Here is a 17,912-nt window from a genome sequence, read left to right as displayed (position 1 = left end):
TTTCTTACCTCTGGAAGGTAGAGACTGTGCTTGAGTGAATCTTGACTGTATTTAAAGAGGGTGAGGGAGAGGAAAATGCTCTCGGAGAGTTTTATGAGACTTTACACCATCAACTGAGATGGCATGGTGAAAATATGCATTTAGGGAGTTTTTAAAACTCAATTTACATAAAATCACATTTTTTTTTATGTCTGTTACAGGCCAATTAAATTCTTTATGCAAACATTTCCAAATTCAAGCAGAGTTGATCTGGGACAGTCAGAGCATGATTACATATATTCCCCTGAGGCCTTAGGCCATTTTCTGAAACACCCAGATCTGTATCTCTAGTGCTGTAGCCGAGACAAAAGCGAACCACCTCAGTTCCAACACACACCTTCAAATTATCCCCATGTGCATCAGTTCGCCCTTCCATCAATACTCAGCCATTTAACTCAGAGAGGAAGGGAGACTGTGAGCCAAAAATGAGTCTCAAGACAACTGCTGGCTATGCAATGGCTGGATTTATACTGGCAGAAAGCTCAAGACTTATTCAGATTGAAAGTCTAATGGTTCTTACAATCTCTGACTGGGCTATACACATCAGTGTGGTCCTGCTCCTGAATCATAGGTGCAATTTTTTGTTCGTGGAGAAGGCAAAATCTCTGGTAAAAACTGCTTTGGGGAGGGCTGGGGAAGAACTTAATCTGTGTCACATACACAGCATTTGAGATCAAGTATTGTACATCCAGCCCATTTGGGGGTAAGTGCAAAACAAGAAGCAGCTGACAAGTTGCTCCAGCCAGCTTCAACATCTGCAAGCTGAGTGCCCAGCTAGTCTGTGTGAAGGTTTCCTACTATTACCCTGACTTCAACCTCCCCTGCTCCCTGCTTTAGTTCATCTGGGGATTACGTCCTTCTTTCCGATTCCAGTTCCGCAGAGGGGGAAACCGGCTGCAGCAGCATCGTTAAGATCAGGGATACGGATGCCAGCAGGAGCTCTGGAAAGTCCCCGTGCCCCAAATGATATGACTGGGTCTTCTTTCAACTGGGAGGGAGACGGAGCCCTCCGAGCTGGCCGTTTCCTCTCGACCTTGAGCCTTGTCCCCAGCCCCGGTGCAGCTCCGGGGCCCGGCAGCGCGGGCGGGTGGCTGTGGCCGGTCCCGCCTCAGCGGGAGGGCAGGCGCAGGATCCGGGCTGCACTTCGGGGCTGGGCCCCGGCGCGCTTGTGGTGGGAGAGCCAGGACCTAGAGGGGCTGGCCATCTAGCAGATGATTGACATCAAACTGGGTGAGGTTTCATGTTAAATGAAAAAAAAAAAAAAAAAAAAAAAAAAGAAAAAAGAAAAAGGGCGAGCGCAGGGGAGGGGGTGACTGTGGGAAGGGGGAGAAGGAACTACTGTAAGAGTAAGAAAGTCCTGCCCAGCTGTTTGCGAAGTTTAAGATTTCCTGTTTCCCCTGCAGCGCCGAAGTGAAGTTTTCAGTGAGTCACCCGCGGTCCCGAGCAGCGGAGCCGCGCAGCCCCGCTCCCGCCGGCCCGCCACCGCCGCGCGGCCTCCTCGCCGCCCCGCGCCCCGCCCGCGGCTCGCCGGCCGTGCCGATCCGGCTCCGCCGATGACTCCCGGCTGCCGAGGAGCCTGCGGCGGCTGCCTGCTGCGCCTTTCCCTCTGGGTCCTCATGGAACAGTTCGGTCCCCGCTGTGCTCCGGGGTAAGTGCCACGCCGGGCCGGGCTGCCTTTGACAAAGCTGCTGGGCCGGAGGCAGCAGCGGAGCGGGGCGGGAGGGGGGCAGGAGGCGAGGGACAAGCGACAGGAGTCCGCCGCGGGAGGCGGGGGACACGGTTGCTAAGTTTTGAGGCTGGAAGCATTTCGGGAGGGGTGAGCGTGTTTGTTGATGGCCCTGAGGGAAAGTAAGCGGGGAAGAAAGGACTCGGAATCTCGGGGTTTCGCGGCCAAAGCTGAGGTCCGTCCATGGAGGGAAGAGGGGGGGAGAAAAGAGCGGATTTGGCAGGAAATCAGCAGGGTCTGTTCGGGCCGGAGAAGCCCGGAGAGGGCATCTCGGGAGCTGCCTGCTGTCGCCGGGGGAACGACCGCCCGGCCCTGCCTGCAGCTGCTGCGGCAGCTCCACGCACCTGGTCGCCGGCCCCGGCACGTGTGCCCGCAGGCGGCGGGACGGCGGGACCCGCGGCGCGCGCCTCCTGAGCCTCTCGGGGAGCAGCTCTCCCTGCACGGCCACGGGGACGGGCTGGAAGGTGCCTCGGGTGGGCATGGCTTGAGCCGCTGCGTGCCGGCTCTCCGAGCCGAGGGCCTGTGCGTGGCCAGAGAGCCCGCTCCTCGTGGATCCGCAGTTGGTTACCAAAAGCTTGGTTTTCGTGTGAGTTTCTGCCAACAGCGGAGCTTAGCCCGTCACTGTGAGCAGTTGGACTGAGTAGCAGTCATTCCTGTAGCACTGACTGCGCATGTTGACTCACTCTTAATGACACTTTACATTCCTTACTCTGCTTTTACCAAGGCATCCTTAGATAGGTTTTTGAGGCTGTGGCTTGCAGTATTCTTCATATCGTAATTTATAATGTACTAAGAGCTTAAAATTCTGCTGTAAAAACAAGATCCCTGCCCTGAGGAGCTTTCCTTCTCTGTTCTACCAGTATTACCCTCATCTGTGAACTAACATCTGTAACAGCAAGGTTAGGCCCTAAATCATGTTGCAGCACAATGGTGAACCTAAAGAGAGAACAGCAGATTGCAGCAAAACTGCGTCTGAAACACCTTTGAAGAATTAAGTAGATTTCTGAGATATCTTGTGATATCACATCTAGTTTTAGTCTTCAGGTAAGATACGCAGACAACAGCGCTGCTACCAATTTTGCTCTGTGCCCTCTGATTCTCCCTTGTGGTCCATTCGTGGTCCATACTGATCTCAAAATTGTGGCTGAAACATAATAACATAAAACAGGTGACCCTTGCATAACTGCTGCCATTAGCTATGTACAGTTATGAATAACTTCATGCTTCATTGATAATCCTGTCAAAGTCAACAGGTTTTACATACCTGCAAAGTTATTCATGGAAGCTGAGACAAAGAATTGTCAACTTTATATTGTAACTGTGATAAGCATAAGCAGGTCTGGTTTAGTGTGACTTAGAAAATTTAACCAAATATTCAAAACTGCTAGCTGCAAATAGGGAACTGGTCTTGTAAGAGAGACAGATAGTTAACTAACTGTTGCTTCAAAAATACATAAGCAAGCTTGGAGGAACAGATAGGTAACTAACTGTTCCTTTTAGGCACGTAGACAAGTGTTAACAAGAAAGCCAGAAAATATGTCTTACACCTAGGTAAAATAAAATGCTATTGTAATGTGTGCTTAACCATTTAGTTTATCAGCTACTAACCACAAAAATGTATGAGTGTATGACATTTATGAAAAGAATTGCTATATAAGCCCACCAAAAATGTGAAAAAGCAGAGGTACATTTGTGGAGTTAACCCTGTGTCCTCTCCACCAATGTGTTAATAAAGATACTTTGGAGGACAATCTGTTTGTCAGTCAATTCCTTTGAATCAAAGCTTAGGGCAGAAGAAAAAAACAGTGTAAGAATAAGACACTATGGTGTCCCAGGGTCCAAAATTATATTTTTTTTTAATTTGAGGTGTGCAGCTTCAACTAGTGATTACTTTTATTTTACCCCAGACCCAAATTTTTACAGATTTCCATTGCAAAAAAACTTTAAATGAATATACTCCACTTTTGTTAATCTTGTGTTATTTATTATTGTACTTTTTTTTCCCCCCAGTCAACCAGTTACAGACAGTCTCAAACTACAGGTAGATTTTTAAAAGCGGACATAGCTTAAAAGGTTGTTCTTCTTTCTTGTCGTAGGTCCTGTGAGGGAAAAGTATGTAGACTGGCTACAATTCAGAATTTTTCATACTGATCTTCATTTGTACTGTACAAAACTGAGTAGACCTGTTGTCAAATAATCTATCCTATAGCTCCAAAAGTTGTTCTAATAATCACCAGAGGATTCTATTGTGATTATGACAGGCAGAGTTGGTCAGAAAACAACAGTTCTGTGGGACAGAAAGCATGAGGTTTGGTTGGTAGTCACTTGACATTGAAATGAAAACTGTAGCTGCCAAATGTTTTGGGGAAAACAAAATAAACAAACAAAAAAAAAGAGCTACTTACTTCGTAGTAGCTCAGCAGTTCAGTGAGGTTGAAAAAGGAGAGACATCAGTCTCAGAAGAGCTCAATTCCCAGGTAAGCCTACTGACCAGCTGACTTTTGTTAGATAGGTTAATAAAGCCCCAGCCAAAATTTCATTTTAATGTTCTTCACAGAAAAATATTAAACAGGAATGTCACATTCCCATAAAGACTCTGGACAAACCAACAAGTTCATGAACAGGCTTAATAGGAATAATCTGCTTTGAAAAAGATGCTCTCATGTCCTGTACTACAAACAAAAAGTTAAAGTTTTTTTCCATAGAGTAAAGGGACAAGGTGTGATTTTTTTGAATGACTGTGAATGGTATATTGAGCATTTAATCAATAAATGGCAGTGCGAAACAGCAGTTGCCCACATAAAAAATTGATGCTGCTGTGTTCAAGGGAATATCAATCTGTAATTTATATTTAGATTATCATAAGCAGAAATTTGTTTCTTGGAATCATCTGTGTAATAATTTTTCATCTCTGAACATCAGAAACTTAATTTTTCCATTCAGCCAAACTCTACTTGCCTTAGTGTCTCTTTAATTTTTTTTAAAGCTATATCATAATTAGTTAATTTTATAGTGTGAAAATCAAATTTGAAGTTTCAGTTATTTGCAAGAGGGAAGTAGGAGAAAAAACATCTTATAACATGATGGAACATGTTTATAACATGATTGAGTCTAAAATGCATTCCTGCCCCCCATTAAAACTGGCAATTTTTCAGGTATTTCAGGAGGTAAGTAGGAATAGATCAGAGATATTATTTCATTTTCTTCTATTTATGGGATATCCTTGCATTTTAAGGCTTTTATACCTAAGACTTTGAAAAACACTTTTATTTAATTGCTATTTTTAGGTCCTTGGCATTAACATGCTTCTATAATATTCAGGTGGTGAATCTCATATAGGAATGGTTTCTATTAAAAAATGATGAGCTGGATCTTAAGCTGTTGCAAATGAATATATTTCCATTAGCATTAGTAGAGTTACATAGAGTTATAACAGGTTTCCTGAAACAGTTTCAGAAGTAATTTCAGAAAAAGGGTAATGGGATAATTCAGATTTTTTCATATTTGTAATATTTTTTCACTTACATTTTGTGAACACTTACTATTAGATAACCTACATTTAGCCAAACAACATTGCTTCAAAGTTAAATGCTCCTTTCTGGGATGAATTGTTAGTTTCAAAGATACAGAGTCCTGTAATGGTCCCTGATAAAAGTTGTCACTGTGACGAGGTTAACTCAGAATTTAGGAGCAAATATGGTGTCAGGTTCTTACCAGAAGAAAAATTCCTGATGGTTTAGTTTGTGGGGTTTCTTTGTGGGCTTGCTTTTTTCAAAGGCTTTTAGGCAGGAGTTGCTCTTTTAAGGGGAAGGAAAAAAGCATAGTATTCCTGTAGCACCAGTTTTTGGAGTTTCCGATGCTTATATTTCCTCTGCAAGATATTTTTACGGTGATATTTCTTGCGTTTGTAGCATAGGAACTTTTTTGTCAATAACGTGTGTATGGGCTGTCTGTCATTCTCTGTCACTTCTTAGAAGAGCTGTGTCTTACTTTCAGTATAGCCAGAATGAGCAAAACCAACTAGTGGGGCCTAACCTGTTACTCTTGGATTTTGTGTAGCAGGGTGCACTTGTATCAGCTAGGTATGAAATATTATCACAAGTGCAGCGACAGATTTTGATCTGAAAGTGATCCATGCAATCTCCACACTGGCATGGCCACAGTCGAGAGTTGGTGGTACAGTGAAAGGCAAGGCTACCAGCCACCTTTGTGTTCCTGGGATCAGCAGGAGGCAGGTGAGCTGTTACATTCCTGATCTGCCCATGGTTCCCACAGCCCTTCTGGCACCTGGTGAGCTGAGGAATGAAAGGATGTTGTGAGGCAGATGGGAGACCAGTAGTGCATCACCTCCTTTGCCACATAGGAGCCCTTTGACTTGGGGGAAATATCCAGGTAGGCACATCCCAGGGAGATTAGATAGTTTGTGTTGCCAGAGCATTGCAAACTCAGTAAAATTGCCTAAGAGATCAACCAGTCTGTGCAGATGTTGGAGAGTACAAGGGATTTCCACCATGAAGTAGTGGAGGGCCAGCCCTGATAAAAAAAAAAAGGTGGGCTGAGTCCTAGTCAAAGAGACTTAGTGCTGAGATTTTGTTTTACTTACTGGGTCTTTAGCCTTAAATCTTCTTGGTGCTAGAAGGGTTTCTGTTTCTTTTTTTTTTCTTCCTACAGGATAATGAGGACTGGTTTTTAAGCTCTTAAATCAAGAATAAAATAAAAGGTGATGACAAAATACTTGTGCTTTTTTATGAAATCTAATTCTGGAAGGTTAAAATAGACTAAAATGAATCATAAAGAGTATGCTTTGGTTTTGACAAACAAAGTCCTTTTGAAGTTTAACTTCACTGGCAGGTAGAAGTGATAAGTATCATATTAAGAAACAGTGGAGAAACTTCTTACTACAGGGGATTTTACAGCAAGGAGTGGGCACACACACTGGGACAGAGCACTGTAGTTAAGGCAAAAGCTACTGATCTGTATGCCACTGTAAGCAATGAGTCAATACTAAATATTTGCAGAATTGGGTTCTCAGTGACCCGTCTGAGTCTTCAACAGTTGTTTTTCATATTATGTCTTCATATGACATAATGACACAGCAGCAGCACTGGCATTGGTTGAGTACAACCATTTATATCACATGCCATCATTTGTGTGTGTCCATCAGCTTCTAGGGATTTAAGCAGAATTTAGATTGAAGCATGTATTAAGAGGTCTGCCCTGCAGTTCATACAGATTAATGTCCATTAGTTTGCATTGCTGCAAAGTTCAGCAACTGTTTTAGATTTTAAGAAACAGTAACATTGGCAGTGTCAGGGGAAATACTAGTTGTTGGTTCATCCATGTTTGTGTGTATTTTTTTTAATATGCCATTTCCTTGCTCTTTCTCTTGCTGTGAATGCCATTGTAATTGTTACAGCTGGAACTACCTATCTTTTTTTCATATGAGTTTTTAAGCCTTTTCACCTCTGGGAAGATTGTCTGGGGAAGGAGGAGTTTTCCTTTGCTCAAACAACTGGTATTTAGAAAGAACTTCCTGCTGGCATTCATCCCTGAGTTAATCTGGTTAGAATTAGAGTTGGTTGAGAGTTTTTGACACTGTTTTTCATGGGAAAATGCTGATTTGTCAAAACTGAAACAATTTGTGGAAATGTACCAGTTTCCATTAAACTTTCATCAGGAAACCTTTTCTTTTTTTTTTCTTTTTCTTTTTTTTTTTTCCTTCCATAGTCCACAGCGGAATTTCTGATATAGAAAGATAGACAGAAAAAAAGCAATAATCATTAATCAATAATTAGAGTAATCACTGGTCAATGGAAGAAAGGCAGGCTCAAGTGCGTGGTCTGACTCACAGAATTCACAGTTGAAACTGGAGCTCCCCCTACCCACTCTCCCCAGGATGTTGGAGGGCTTTCACTCTCCTGCTGTGCATGCATGCACAGACATCCCCACACCCACCACTTCAAATGATTTTGGTTTCACTCTGGTCGTGAATATGAAAATGTATGAAATGTTGAAGCACTTTGTAGGTTAGGAAAAACGTTTTCCTGACAGCGTTTTTAAAGCTGACCTGTAGCCATGTGTTCATTTTCTCCTTGTTGGGTGGGAATGGCAGTGCTCTGAATGATTGGTGTCTTCTAGTCTTTGTTTCATATCATAATAACAAGCTGTATTCAGAAATTTCTGTCATGCAAAGTAACCACAGTTTTGATTACTAACAGTCCTCACAGTCTGATTCCAGGATTCCAGTTCTCCACTCACCTAAAGTGGTATTTTTTCAAAAATTTGATTGAAATTAGTAGATTTCAGGAACAGATGGAAGAGTCTGCTTCCTCTAAAGCATCCTTCAGCTTACAACCCAGCAGGTACATCACTGCAATGACACCTGGGATTAACATTGTGCCTTTGAATGTGGCAATCTGAAACCAGAGGCATTAGAAAGCTGTCTTCTGTTTCCTACTATCCTCCGTTTGTACCCCACAGCCCACACCCTCAAACAAGCTGTTGCTCTTCTCTGAGGTTTTAAGGTAAAAAGGAAAGATTTATCAAGTAGACAAAGCCATAAGTTCAGCCAGTGATTTGAAAGTCACACCACATTTTTTATAGCTTGTTTATAGGGACCATTAATACAAGTTTTGAAAGATCACCTCTGCCCTCTGTGCAGCTGATCAGTTCCTCCAAAACATTGCCTGTGAGCTTCATTTAATGCAGGATTTAAGCTCGGTTAAAAAAAATGGTCTATGCAGGAGATTAGAAAACCTATGTTTTGTTCCCAAGGCTGTGGTGGCTCTGTCAGGGCTTTGAGACTTCCTTCTGTTAGAAAAGTGAATTTGAACAGTACACTCAGAGGGCAGCAGGAAGGTCTCACAGATTTACTCCTCAGAGCAACATTTTCCAAGTAAAGACCCAAGCGTGGTTCTTACGTGCCTGGGGCACTTTAACAGGTCTCTTTAAAACATAGCATTGTGCAAGTGGAACTCATGCAGGGCCAGACTGTCAGCTGGCATAAATCAGCTTACCCTGTTGAAGGCAAGGAACCTGCCCTGATTTATACCATCTGAGAATCTGGCCACAGAATAAATAATAGGCAACTGTATGTTATGAGGCTGTAATTCCCTCGAGAGGGCTTTTGTGGTATCAATCTTGCAAGAGCCAGAGTGATCTGGTTCTCTTTCTTGGAGCAAAAGAGTAATTTGCCTGCAGTTTTTTTAAGTCCTCAGAACATTAGGAATAGGAGATTTCAGACAATCAAGGAAAAAAAGATGATTCTAAACTTCTTGTAAGGTATCGTTAAGTATTTTTGCCCGGAAAGAGTCACAGGAAGAGAATTTTGGAGGATGCAGATGAATTGATTTGGGATAGGTAGTCCCCAAAAAAAAATAAATATGTAAGGTTCTCACTGAGACCAGGCCTTTCCTTTAAAAACACTTCTATACATTTCCTAAGCTGTCAGCTGCCTCAAGTGAAGCTCTCTCATCACTGATAAGCTTCTAGTGCTGGTGTAGTTAATAAAGAAGAAAAGCGGAGAATGGGAAATGAGGACCAAGGGGCAAACACCTCCTCAGAACATAGACATGGTTTTTAATTTTAACATTTCACCCAGAAGAGGTGTAAGTGAGCTGGTATTCACTGTATTGACTTAGAAAGAAAAGGGGGTTCGGTTAGATTTGCCGAGTGTTGACCTGTAGTTCTCCTGGGTCTAAATATTTTAGATGTGAGATACAGGTCAGCCAGCTCCCTCTGTTTTTAATCCTGCTGTGGATTCTGCCGCCCAGAATGGAATTAAATTTATCATGGGTATACGTCACCTGTTGGCATGGTTAGATGGTGCCTGGGGCTTTTGGATGATAATGTGGCAATTTTGTAGATTTCATCTCAGTAACTAATATACGCACATCTTTAATGTTGCTGTACAAGAGGCTGAACTTTGAAGCAGACCACAGATGATTACTAATGGTTTATCACTTCTGGTTATTTTCAGGGAAGGAAGCAGAAGCACCTGTCTGGGATTCATGTGTGTCTTGAGATATGGATCTGGTCTGATCCCTGAGTCTAATTACTAGCTTAGATACTAGATAGCACAGGTTCAGCAATAGTTTCAGAAAGGTCTTAGTGCTCAAAGGGAGACGAAATTTCTTACCATTGCGGCTGCTCCCCTGGTTTTAGTGTTACTTGGCTGTCCTGACCAACTTCCATAGCATTTGGGAACTCTGTGGCTGGAGCAAATCTGAAGTCATAGTTACATCAGGACTTAGCGTACCTTCAAGTGCTGCAGATGGTAGTGTGTGTGAATAACTTCTGTCCATTAAAGTGCACGCTTGGGGAAATAGGGTAGATGGAATTACATCTTTTTCCCTTTCCAGTTTTTTTCTCCAACTGTACAGTCTCTTAAAATATTCCTCACTATGCGGTTAGTCCACTGTGCAAACTCAGGCTCCACTTTGGATGCTCCACTCTCAGCTCCATAGCTATCTTAAGCTTTCCTGTAACACGACTGGGTAGTGATTTCAGGGTGTCCCATTCTTCTTGAGTAACTTATAGAGAGAGTGCAGGAATGAAGAAGTAAATCTTTGCGTGTTTCACTAATGGAAAGAATTTAATGAGATTTTGAACAGCAGAGATTTGTCAATCTACAGTCAGGAACCAATGAAGATTTCAAGAGAAGAGCTGTCATTTGCAGGTGGTGGTTGATCTTTTATTTCCTTTGACTGGCTCTGCCTGAAAGCATGCAGCAATTACCCTTCTCATTTGTCTCTGGCATACAAGGAAATCTATGATTCTGCAGTGACTGTGCTGTGGCAATTGGCCAGCTGCCCTGCTGTGTCCCTTCTACCTCCCCACAGCTCCCATTACCGATTTTCATGGTTGCCTTGCCTTCTTTTCCTACAGTGGTTAGAGCTTTTGCCCTGAAAGTGGGAGACCCATGGTCATGTCACTCCTCAGCCTGAGAGTAGCTAAACCCCTTCAATGAAGGGCTCTGGAATGAAGGATCCTTGCTGGCTAAGACAAGACTTTAGAGGCAGCACTTTGCAGAGAAAAGGCTGACATGTGTGTGGGTGGTCCCCCAAAGCATGTCACAGGAGAAGAAAGCCTGTTCCCTGATGGATTCATTCATTATTCCAGCCCCTGCAGGGTGGCTGATATTCTCTCCAGGGAGTTCATAGCACAACAAAGAGAGACTTTACATACAGAATCTTTTTTTCCTTTCTAAACTGAAAACAACCGTTTCTCATCCCCATGAAAAGATCAGAGGGGACCATGTAATAGTCATGACTTCGTAAGCCTCTTTATTTAAGCTTTCACAAAGTAACTAGGTCAGTGATACATGCTTCTGGGCTATTGAATTTTCCTTCTTCCCCTCAGTCTATTCTTCCATTTCCTCACCCAGCTTTACCACAAAGGAATGCCTTAAGTCAAAAATCTGGGAAACTGATCCTTTTATTGCATTTGTAGTATTTTCATCTGGTATGTACAGTGCCAGACCATCAGGCTTTCAAAGCTATCATAGCTCAAGTTTGCACGTAAACAGGAATACTACATTCTCTGATTGTAACTAAAGCCATATCTGCTCTATCTTTGCTCTGGATGATAGATATAGGAAAACATTCAGCAGGAAGAGATTGATAAACTACTCTGGAAAAGAAAATACAACCAAAATGTGTTTCTTTATTTTCATTTTTCTTTCTCCATCAACTTCTTGCTCACACACTCCTTACTTCCCACATTTGATACCTTTACCTTGAGGTTTCTGCCTGGCTGAGGGCTTTGCTGTTCCCACTCTTCCCTGAAGCCACAGTGATATCATGAATATTAGTGCAAGAAGCCTAGGGCTTCTTGTATGTATATGTTCCCTGCCTTTAATGTGTATAAAGGAAAATAAAAATGTGATTCAAATTAAATCACCAGTATTCCTGAATTGGGATTCAACATGAGAACTTGGGCATATCCCATTGAATTGTTTAAAAATATGCAATTTTTCAAAGTATCTGTATTAGACATGAAAGCTCCTCCTATACAGACTGGAGGTGATTAGAGGCTCCTTCTTTTGCATGGGAGGAGGAGACAAGATTTGTTGGTCACTTATAACTACAGCTTTTGCATCTTGGCCTATAGTTAAAGCAATGAGCTAGGAAATGAGAAGCCTCTTACTCTCTGGAGACACAAACAGTTTCATCCATTGTATTTTGGATGCCACCATTAAACTTCAGTACAGTTATTTATATTATTATTTTCACAATTTCAACTAGTACTGCTTAAGATGGCAAAAAATAATGCAATGATGTGTTAATTGCAGTTTCTATAGACAGTTATAAAACTTGTGGCTAATGAACAGAGATTGTTTTAATACTTGTCTATTGTGATTTGGAAATTGAGGTTCAAAGAGAGTCATAACCACTGTTCTTTCTCAAAAGAAATTCTGGATTAAAGCCCTCAATGCATCCAGAAATTCTCATCAGTCTCAAACACCCTGTCAAGTTCAATAAGACATTAGCACTTTTTTTCTCCCCTATTTTTCTCAGGTTAAGAGGCTGTGTGCTATGAACTTGGTGAGGTGCAAGGAAGCTTTCATAACTTGACCGTTTAAGACCTAACTCTTTCCTCAGTTGTCCACATATGTATTATTCATGGTTCAACGAATTCGTACATTTCCTAACTAGGATTTTTTGTTCTGGTGACTTGTAGTATGATTATCAGGCACATACCTACTGGTGGTTTGAAGTCAGAAATATGCTGGCCTTCTCATGGGTGAAGGTGGGTAACAAATGCTAGAAGCAAACCACTAATTATTTGAAATATCTTACCCTTGAAAGTTAATGACAAGGCACATTTACCACTATCATTACCACATTCCTAGAAATAGAAAACACTGACACCTGCTTTTCCAAGCTGTTGCTTAACATAAGTAGTTAGACTACCCATAGAATCACTACTTCTCCCTTCAAAAGGTGGGTTTTGATTTAAGTTTCCATTTTGTGCTTTTGAAACTGAGATGTAGTTCGCTTTTACCAGGGATCTATTGTCCTTAGCTCTGCAGATGGTAGGGAAGGAGGAGGTCCTGTTGTTTAGGGAACCATGCTGTCTTTTTAGCATTTTCAGATAGCAGTTTAATGTTAAGGACTGCCTGCCTTTTCAAAATGATGGACTGTTGTGGTTTTCAGCATATGAAGAACAAAAGAATTAGGAATAGTCACTACAGCTGCTATTCTGTGGCTGGGTACAGTTTTGGTCAGATATGCAGGCACTTTGCCATGCCTTAATAAGATACTACAAATAACAAACACCAGTAACTGGGAGTTTTTGCCTCAAGGAAAGGGTAAGGTAGTGCAACCTAGCTAAATCTGCTCTGCCAGTATGCTAAGCTGTGGGTAGGGGAGCTCACGTGGAAGTTTACGGCTGTTAGTTGACGAAAAACAACGTGTTAAGCTGTGCTAACTTGATACGTTAGACTCTCTGGGGGAGGATATTATGAAAGGTGAACAAGATCCTTTCCAACAAATGAAAGCTGTAGGTGAATGAAACCACTCCAGAAACAAAGTGTGCATTTTTAACAAATAGGATACTTTTGTTATTAGAGCCCTGCCAAGGGATGTGATGGACTTTCCAATGTGAATCTCTAAATCAAGACAGGGTTTTGCTTGTTAAACATATACCCAGGTAAGTTAGGGCTTTGCAAAACTAACTGAGTGGAATAGCTTCACTTGCAGAAGGCCAGACTGGGAATATCATCCATAGAGTCACAGAGGTCCTGTAACCTATGAGTATGTGATACAGCAGGTTACCACCACCAGGATGGTATCACTCACATCCCTCTCAGAATTAAGACTAGCATCTCCAGAAATAACAAACAGTTAAGCTGCTCTGCTAACTAATGCTGTACAGAGATATTTCAAATATGCATGAGTTATAAAATTTTACATCCAAGGAATCAAAAAAATGTCTCTATTCCTACGGAACACTTTCCTCTGGTATATCCTAAGCTACTACTGTGATTGGAAAGCTTCTATTTTCTTTTATGAGAACACTTTTAGAAACATGCTGTGTTCTACATGAGTGCAGTATTTGTGAAAAATGCCGAAGTGACAGCTTTAGAGAATGAGCTGCCCATGTCACTGAACAGTTACACCAGAAACCATAACAAAACATGCAACTGGCTCTTGGTGTTTAAAGGGATGCTGAGTGGTTCAGCTGCTATGACCATGTTATGCACAGCCTCTGCAATGGCAGTTGTTGAAGTAGTATTTTCATGACATAATTACTAATCCACTTTGCATTTGATTAAAATGATCAAGGCATATTGTAGAAGGCTTTAGACATCCTGCAGACTACCACTGATTTCTACAGTTGAATAAGTGCCCTCCAGATGAAGGATGATGATGTGCTATGACCAAAATCCAGAAACATTCAATGACTCTAAACTGTTAAACATCAGCGAGTATAATTTGACATGGCAACACTCAGAAATCACAGATTAGCATCTGCTGAAGGTCTTATCCTATTAAATTTAACTAGTATATGTGACAGTAAACATCTTCTATCCTGCAGTAGCAGAATGAGGAACATTATGTTGTGCCAGAAATGAACTTCACCGTTTAAAAGTTTATGAAGTGTCATCATATTTTGCTTTTCATAGTTCTCAGTTGTTAGAAAAAAGAAATCGTTGAAGTAATTGGATGAAGTTTGAGATATTTGGATGAAAATCAAGAGGCAGTGGTAGGTTCTGAGCTGCTGCTTGATATCCTTGCTCTTCTGTTTCGGTCTTATCTCTTCCCAGCTTTCTTTTCAGTAGAAGGAATTGTTTTGTAGACACTTAAATTAGTTTTTCTAAACAAGCTTTTAAGTATATATGCTGTCTTGAAGTCCTGGTGAAATATTATGGTCTTAAGAATGACTAAAGATACAGCTTGAGAACTGAAATAGGGGATTTACAGTAATAACGACTGTATCTAAAGCATCATGGCTGGGCTTCACGAACGAAGATTTGGGAAAGGTCTCTACCCACGTTTACGTTATGAGGGGAAAACCCTAGAAAACCAATTCCATGTGTACATTTCAAATTTACAATTTTATTTTGCCTCATCATAAACAAAGTATAAGAGCCTGCAGTCTCTCACACATCTTCAGGCAGGTAGACTAAACATTTTAGACTGGCAAGTCCCTTCCTGCTGAGCAGCACCTGATGTGGGAATGTCCTCACCTTAGATTGTAATGCCAGCCTTGCTGGGGGCTGGCTGCTGCAAGCAGTGAGTAATGCATTTTTGTATGGAGTGAGAACTGTTATATTCCTACATGCAAGTTTTTTAGTGTCCAGGTTAATTTTTTAATGTGGGGGCTTACCTGCTGGACCATGCACACAGATAGAAGCAATTGTCTTTAAAATACTCAGTTTTATAGTATAATTAATTGATTGTTTGCATGTGATTTAGAAATAATGGCAAAGATAAGGACCTTTCAGTGAACTATCAAGAGACAGATTTAGGGGTAAAACAACTACTTATTTCAGAATGGGCAGGTTTCACCCATGGCTTTTATTTCACCTTAAGTCCAGTAAAATTTCAGCCTCAAGTAGAAATGAAGCAACCGATTATTTGTTCCCTTATTTTAGCAGCATGGTATTGCCAGCTAGTGATTCACAGTCTCAAAGGTAACTGGAGGGAGTAATTTGCAAATGCTTTAAAAGGAACAGCTAATACCCGTGGGGATATGTTAGCAAATTTGGCAGATAAAGGAGATGTTGCTTTGTTGGGAGAGATACTTCTTTACCAAGAAATCTGATAACTCACTAGCAGCAAGCCACAGCAGTAGGATTTCTGCAACAGAAGTCAGCAAAAGAAAGCTTTCCTGAGGTTGAATATCATTAGAAGTGTGTGTTTTTATGCATACGCCCTTTTCTCAATACTCAGTATACAAGTCCCATTAATAGTTGTGGAAGTTAGATACATCTATGAAGATAACATATCCCCAGGGTATTAAATTCTCTTATTCTACTTCTTTGCATGTAACTTGACAGAGACAAATATAACCATCCAAGGTACTGAATTTGAGAAGGATGTGTATTTTTCCTTAAATCTATTCAAAGTGATTCTACTCCTAAGGGATTACATTCGAGTCACACTTTCCTCTGGTTTACTATTTTAGCTGAGCTGATGGATTATGAAAGAGTAATTTCTTTTTAATACTGTTTTCCTGAATCTGTCATTCAAAACTTGCTGTGTGGGGACAGAATGGTTCATAAACATTATTTTCTTGGAGGAAAATGGCTTCTCACAGTAAAAAGGAGCTCTGAACAGAGCTTCCACGTAAACATGTTTGCCCATCAGTGACTGACAGAGGAGCCTCTGTATATGTTAAGGATGTGGACTTGTTAAATGAGACTTTTTACCTTGAAACAGTATTTCAAATAGACTAGGAAGGGTGGATTATATTCAGGTCTAGAGAAAGAAATTGCATGGAATTCTGTTTTACCAGAATCTCTAGATTATTTTGTAAACTAGTACCATAGTCGGAATATCCTCTGGTCAGAGGATATACTTTAACTTAAATCCAGATCTCTCAAATATTTCTCAAGTTTTGACATCTTCAAAAAGCTAAACAAATTTAGACCTTTTATACTCCTTACATTACTAAGTTGTCTTTTTATATTAAACTTAAACCAAAATCCCCAAATCTTAAATTGTGGCTAAACATTTTGCATGCATAACATCCTTGTTTTTGTTTTGTTTCCTTATTTGTTTGTTTATAGCTGGGAGGGACAGATAGTGACAGTGAATGCACTTTAAAAAATCCTGCCAGTATCCTCCTTTTATCTGGAAAAACAAATATTTATAAATCCCTCTGAATCATGTAACTGTGTAACGATTGCGAGTTTGAAAGCACAGTTGTCTGGTTAATCCATTTAAATGCTTATTTTGATTGGGCAGCTGTGAGTCTTTGTGTGCACACAGCTTCTCCCCGTCCTTACTGGTGTGTTATAAAATGCCACGGAAATTCTGTTTTGGTTCAGTAGCACCGGTGTACACACATACAGTTTTTTGTTGTACGGGATAGAGACTCTTGCCATGCAGACCTCATCCTTGCTTATGGTGGCCTTAAGAGCTGAGGCTGAAGCCAGTTTGCTCAGTCACTTCCAGTCCTGGCTGTGTAGGTTGCTGAAATCATGCTGAAAGAATGTGGGTTCTGGTTTGAGGCACAAAGCACCCCCTAACTCATGACTTGAACATGCTCCAGCAGTTGACACAAAAGGTATCCTTGTGAAGGGCCAATACAGAGGTTCAATATGAAGTTGTGCACAGAAAAAGAGTGGGGAACCTCAGTTCGAATTCCTCTGTTTAGGTAAAATTAAAACACTGAACAGCAGTCCTGGAATTTATATGCTCCAAACCATGCCATTGTACCTAAAATCTTATTATGTCTTACTTATACCGTTTGTGCCCCTTATGCTTCATAATTATGAAGTATTTCCTACTTGTGAATGTGACACTTAAACCGATATTTGAACAGATGCAGCCCATTCCAATTACTGTGTTATATTTTAAGACTGCTTTTGATTTATTTTTGCCTTGTGTGTTTGTTTTTTTTTTAATTCCAAGTCTATTATTTAGGTTTGGCTGTGTTTGACTAAAGTTTTGTTCTTTGGTCCACAGGATTTTGTTTCCAGTTTTCAGAAAAAAAATTGCAAACTCAGACTCTTTGAAAACAGAGATACAAGTTGCAGTTCAGCAAAAGTTTCAGAGCAAAAGACGAAATTTTTGTGTGGTTTTGCAGAGCATTTCCTGAGAGTAGTGGTAGTGTCAGGTAAACGTTAGTCAGATTTTTTCCCCAATGCAGAATTGAGGTGACTGGTTGAATTTTATTTTTTGTGTTCACAGTACAGAACTGCAGCAAAATCAGATGTTTCGCATCAGACAGAGGTGCTTCACAGAACTCCCTGTCCATTCTATGTCTTTCCTCTTGAAAAAATTCTATTCTAAAAAAAAATTATATTCTAAAATTTTCCTCTTGAAAAAATTATATTCTAAAAACAAGACTCTTTCTGACTCTTTCAGCATCCTGTGAAGAGGAGGCATCTCCTCAGTCTCTGTACAGCTGAAGAAACAGCCACAGAGAGTAGTACCTGTCCTCTCAGATGCCTCAAGTGTCTATGACTTGAAAC

General features: G+C 41.0%; 1 protein-coding gene across 1 annotated transcript in view; it reads left to right on the top strand.

Annotated features, from left to right (window-relative positions):
* Positions 1-1,577: 1,577 nt before the first annotated feature.
* The window catches only part of TGFBR2 (transforming growth factor beta receptor 2), a 59,204-nt gene continuing 42,869 nt past the window's right edge, over positions 1,578-17,912 (top strand). Inside the window, exon 1 of the mRNA XM_029961949.1 lies at positions 1,578-1,687. The gene's annotated coding sequence lies outside the window, so the exon portion shown is untranslated. The remainder of the gene's footprint in view (positions 1,688-17,912) is intronic.

The sequence above is a fragment of the Manacus vitellinus genome, unplaced genomic scaffold, assembly GCF_001715985.3.
Source record: "Manacus vitellinus isolate BGI_N305 unplaced genomic scaffold, ASM171598v3 scaffold_3_pilon, whole genome shotgun sequence".
Taxonomy (NCBI): Eukaryota; Metazoa; Chordata; class Aves; order Passeriformes; family Pipridae; genus Manacus; species Manacus vitellinus.
The sequence above is the reverse complement of the archived record's forward strand: the minus strand, read 5'-3'. Positions and strand labels throughout refer to the sequence as shown.